Genomic DNA, 6,327 nt, shown 5'->3' on the forward strand with positions numbered 1-6,327 from the left:
CCATTGCTCACGGTGGACAACGAGCAGCCAAGACTGGCAGCAAAATACCGCACACCTTCATATGGATGCTGCTAGATTCTTCAGTTCGTTGAACGATATTGCAGTCATTCGACCAGAGCGAGGCTCATCTTCGAGTTTCTTGTTTTCGGCTTCGAAGCGCTGGAACCAGGCGCGCACAAACCGCTCAAAAGGGGCTTCAGCGAAGAATACTTGACTTAAGTTTCGATGGGCTTCAGCAGCTGGTGGCCAGATTCGAACTCGTAAAGGAGTACGTGTCGTATATGGGTGGAATGTTCGGCCATTATAGGATGAAGTAGGCAAGGAGGAGGGAGCCAGATCTGTTATGTGTATACAAGCGGTAGTGTCCTTATACAATATATTTAAAAAGGTGACTTCTAGAACATCTCAAAAAATCTGCGCTACTGCAAAAGTTTCGGCAGATACTTTCCGAACACCCTAATACATATTCGTAAGTTTTTGAGGCAATGAGGAGCACTTTTTCCCTGAGAATAGAGAAAAGTCACAGTTCAACAGTTCCAAGGCAGCGCATCACGGAATTTTCGATGTTTAAATCTCTCGTGAAAAATATTCTTTGAGACAGACGATTAGTTAAGAGCGTAACTGCCCTCAATTCCCCTTAATTGTCCTGAGGTGCGTTAGAACGCGTCATCCTTCTGCACGCGCCGCACCCAGCAGCGAGTTGTCGATAATCAATGAGGTCTCTTAAGCTGTCTATTCAAGTCAAACCAATGAATTGGCTGCTCGTAGAACCGAAACGTGCACAACGGGGCGCGTTCTAATGTATCTCGTAGGAACAAACTAAAACACCGGTTCCCACGCCGTTTTTCATGACTGCTTACTGTAATTAAGCAAGGCCACGCTCATATTCACCATCAACAACTTGAACTCCAAATTTTCCCACAAAGACCTCAATGTTTCTTGATTTGCCGCCTTTAAGCTGCTAATGGAATTTACAATTACTTACTTACTGAATTTACAATTTACATTTACTTTTCTTAGAAACTTGTCTCTTCCTGAAATCTTGAAATAGTTTCACTTTTTTTAAAATTGCATGAACAGGAGATTAGTAAACAAGACTTTTAGGGTTAAGAACTAGGAAACAAGAAGGAACTTCTGCTGTTGAGAAAAATTTGCAGGAAACTATTATGTTAGCTAATGAAAAGTCACCTCAATCATTACAAAACACATAAATTTAAAGGAAGCTCATGGCTCGAAATGAATGAACGACAGTAATTTAATCAAATCTTCCAAAAATTCATAAATTAAAGAAGAATAAATTAAAGAAGTCGAAACGAATAATATTGCTCATAATTGCAGGTTGGGTCCGCAATATTAACTCTCAGAGAAAGAACTAAAAAATTTCATGTGAAGATTTCACAGAGCTATTTATCAAATTTATTTATCTACTTATTACTTATTTGTATTTGCTTATAATTCATACTTAATCATATTTATTTATTTTAACTCATATATATTCGTTCATATTATATGTACAAATTATCTGTAAAGGATGAAAATTCCTGAATGATGAAGTCAGAACGAAGCTTTAGGTCTGAGATGTACAATATTTCCCATTCAAAGAAATCCTTTCGTTGTTGCCAACGATACGGGAACGATCTGGCACTCAAACGAGTGACGAGGCTGTTTTATTCGTTGCTGTCACGAAAATGCCTATTCACATGCATAAAATCACTTTTTTTCTCTGAATTTCCCTGCTTTTAAGATAAATTCACAAAATCATCCATTCTTAAAGACAGTGTAACAAGAAATCGAGAGAGGTTGGATCTTTCCACAAATAGGTAAGGTTAGGGGTGTAGAAGTGTGCCTTTGTCATCATTGTGGACGTAATCATGCTCAATTTCTCCTAACTGCTTCCTGCTGAAAAACCGAATGAAAAAGAAGATTCATTTATATTGAAAAATATATAAGTTTCTAAACATCAACTCCAGCTGATGTTTCCGTTTTTATTAAGCCGATCCTGAATGGATTACGTCTAACTTGCCGTTTGGCGTTAACAAAGTCGTCATCTTTTGGAATAATTCGTGTTGAAAATTAATTTTTCGAATATATTGAAGCATTTTATAGTATCCAACCACCGAAACCCTGATTTCATGTTTTATCGTTGTCCGCGTGAGCCCCTGACCTGATCCAATCACATTTCTAAGCGGCCCACAAGTTCGAACTTTCCTACGAAGCACCTTATAACGCGCCACAGTTGTCCGCGCGCCTCGTCTACGAGCAAGCGAGCAAAAATCCGTGGAGTTTCCTCAGCAGTCTATTCGAAGAAAACGAATGAATAGGACATTGAGGGAACCGTGCACATGCACGGGCGTGTCGCGTCATAATTCGTGCCTCGTAGGAAAATTCGTGCAGGGAAGGCCGATCCCAGCGCCATTTCTCAGGACGACTCGAGAATACACAGGGTAAAATAAACATGAATACGGTCATATTCGTAATCTACATCTCTAACCCTAAATCTATTCGTGAAGAAACCCCAGCTCCCTCTATTTCGTGATGCGCTGCCTTTAATAAAGGACCGATCAGTGGTGCTTAACATTAATCATTACTCACATGATCATTCTCCGCATTTCTTCAAAATTGCTTCCACAATCAGGGTACATTTTTTAATAAGAAAAAAAAACGGATCAAAAGTAGAAATGTGCAAATGATAGCAAAAAAGGAGCGAGTCCACCTATTCGATCAAATCCTTAAATTTAAAAAAAAAATTGAAAAAATAACAAAAAGCAAATAATAGGTAATAATTCAAAATATTCCATGGATATTTTACATGGTAACTCATTGAAGCGGTGATTTACGGCGACCGTACTGGTTTTTACTGTGATATAAGCAGAGATGACAGCGTTTTTTCCTCTGCATCAAAAATAAACGCTCAGGCTTACAGGTTACCACCACCGATGCCCGCAGGACCTAAAAAAAAAATCTATAAATCGGAAGATAAAGATCGAAAAAATTCCAGCGATAGTGCCGGAAAAGGCGAGCAAGATTCAAGGCAGCGTAGCACGAAATTGATGATGTTGGGATCTCTCCAGAAAGAGAGAGGGCAAGAGGTGTAGATTATGAAAATGACCAGGTTCAAGATCAATTCTCCACAATCATCCTGATTAATGGCATGGGAAACCGACACTCCGTGCGAATTTTCCGACGAAACTCCTTATACCGCCACTTTCGAAAACGCGCAGGTTCCCTCAGTAGCCTATTCTTTCATTTCACTTAGACAGAATGCTAGAAAAACACCAGAAACACGTTTCCCCTCTCCAGCACACGCGGCGCGTGCGCATGGGTGGCGCGTTGTAATGTGCGTCGTAGGAAGAAACGCACAAGGAGCTCATTCCTACGCCTTTTTCGAGGACGATTAGGAGGAAATGAGCGTCGTCCCGCTCATACTCGCAATCTATACCTCTAACCCTCTCCTTTCCAAGAAAGATCATAACGTCGCCAATTTCGTGATATGCTCCCTTTAACCGCATAGTTGTCTATCCGTAATCTTAACCAAATCTCGTTACATACATAACCCAGTAATATCACTGGTAATAATTCCAGAACAATCTTTAGTAACTCTACATATGGTTGTTTAGAACGGCACAGAATTTTCCAGCTGTGGCAGTGGTCTAAACGGTTTTCGGCCTAGGAAAGTTTAATTAGGTTGCCACTTGAACTTGCTACTCACTAATTGAGGGTGGGGGACCGGGATGATCACTGTCTTATAGTCACAGACCATTTTTTGAATGAGAATCCAAAGCTGAAATATTATTGCATCTATTTCCTTCATACGATTGGCACCTGACTGGATTTATGTTCTCTTGTTTTGCCACGACGTTTTGATGGAACTTTATTTAACGCCTGACGTTTCGACGACCTCCTCTCTATCAAAAGCCTGAAAATGATTCGAGGTCTTTGATGCTATGCATCAAACTCTTCGTCTGTTCTTGTCAGTTCTCAAAATCGTCTTAAGTTCACCACGCAAGAACTCCAAGCAGGAAGTAAACGGACCGGTCTTGCCGACGTGGGGGCTGGGGAATCACTGAGTTATTACAGATTGTCACCAAAGTCAAGGCTAATAAGATCTGCGTGGTGTGCAGTAGTGGTGTCTGGATAGCATCAAGGAAGTGCATGTGGGAGACAATCTTATAGCTCACAGCATTACGAACGGCACAAAGACAAGATTGTCGAAGCGTCAGGACTGCATGCAGTTTCTTAACACTATCCAGACACCAATACTTAAAATCATCACCCCACGAATCTGAGGTGCTACGGATTTCAGGTGGAGTATTCGTGTACGGGATCGTAAATTAAGGAGATGGGGTGATTCCGTCCATTTCTTCCTAATTGCCGTAAAAAACGGCCCCGAAGATACGGCTTCAAGCGTCCCGGCGCGCTATTTTCTGCATCGGGTTCGATTGGAGCGCGCCAGCATTCTTACGCCAATTAGCAAGAAATGGACGGAATCACCCACTTCTTCGTAATCTACTATCCCGTATACGAACCGTACTCCACCTGAAATCCGTACCACTTCAGATTCGTGGGGTGATGCCTTTAAAAATACTGCACAGTGCATAGATCTCATTCGCCTTGAGCAACAATCCGTAAGAACGAGGTGGCGGATCCGCCTGTTATCCGATGAAACTAGTCAGTTTGTTTTCCTGTTTAAAATTTTTTGCGTGGTGAACTTAGAACGATTTCGAGACCTGGAAGGGGGAAAAGAGGAGTTCGATGAGATAAGCATAGCATCAAAAAACCATGAACCATTCATTCTCAAACCTTTGATAAAGAAGTTCTCGAAACGTCAGACTATAAATAAAGTTACACCAGAAACCTCGTTAGCAAAACATGAAAACATAAATCCAATTCTTAATGCCGAGGTGTCCAGAAGAGAGAAATTGGGAATTGAAACTTGACCATATTAATCAAATAATAAATACTAAACTACGCACAATACAACACCTACAAGATCCAGAAAACCACATGAGTTTCGTCTCAACAATAGTATTAGGCGTAGGCGAGATGCATTGTCGCAGAGCAACTCAGCCGGTGTCGCCTACGGGATTTATTTATGCATGGTTGCGCAGCGGCAGAATCACTTAAGCTTGATTTGAGCCTAAAAATTCAACGATACTGGAATCATAACAAACCATGGATTCATGGCATGTAGTTATCAACGAATTTTTGAGCATTCCAACAAATCCCTGTTAGATCGACTGCGTCTCGTCGTCTCGTTCTTCTATTTAATACAAAATGCATAGGTTTTCATGTATACATGTATAAGTGAACACATGACACCGACCATATCCTGTTTATACCTATGTATTCTGTAGTTTATGTGCGATCCAGATAAAAATAGCGCTAGAGAAGATCGAGAAAACCTTCACAAACAACAAAAACAGAAAGATGTTCATGCTTTCGCTATCAAGAGATCCGTTGGATTCAACTGTGAACTCAGTAGATCGAGGAAAGATGGAGAGGAAGGAATTGAGCGTGATTATTTTCCTATTTGTAAACTAAACCCCTACTCCTATCTACCCAGATGCAGAGATGCCAAGATCCTGATTATCACGATATGCTGACCTCAGTAAAATCCTAACAAATGAAGATGAGGGTCTGAAAACTCGGATCGGTAGTCCGTTACGTCTGGAAATCCGATGTTATCTCTTACGCATAGGTGCGATAAAGATTAGCCGGACATTCCTCAGCTGAACGGGGTGTAGCTCATGGGGTGCAGCTCAAGTGATAAGGAGATCCTCAAATAGAGGCGCTCGATAGACACTCCTTCTCCCAACAACTCAAATAAAACTTGAAAGAATAATGGATAAAGTACACGACGGCCAGTCCCTATGGGGATGCGCCTACGCGTTCGACTTCAACTCAGAATCGTTTCACGTTCGAAAACGCGTGTGCAGCTTTACATTCTCTTGCGGGGGGTTGGCCGACGATGTGTTAAATCAGTGATTTATACTCCCAGACATGTCTGGTACCAATTAAACGACCTCGGAGGGACGAAAGGCTTAGTTCGGACTGGGGCGGATTCGAACCTCCGATCGTGCAGTCACAGCTGAACCTTTTACCGTCTGCGCTATACTTGATCCAAATAAGAACTAGGACTATGCCGATATTTTTAGTACTTACATCGAAGTTATTTTTTGCATCAGACCATGTTAGAGTTGCCATAGAAACATAATGTTAATATCTACAGCAATCACAAAAAATCTACAACGAAACAATTTACAAAGGTCAGTTTTCAAGCCAAGAAACGCTGTATCCTGGAACTAGCAACGGAAAAGAGGATGAAAA

This window comes from Necator americanus, chromosome V, assembly GCF_031761385.1.
Source record: "Necator americanus strain Aroian chromosome V, whole genome shotgun sequence".
Lineage (NCBI taxonomy): Eukaryota > Metazoa > Nematoda > Chromadorea > Rhabditida > Ancylostomatidae > Necator > Necator americanus.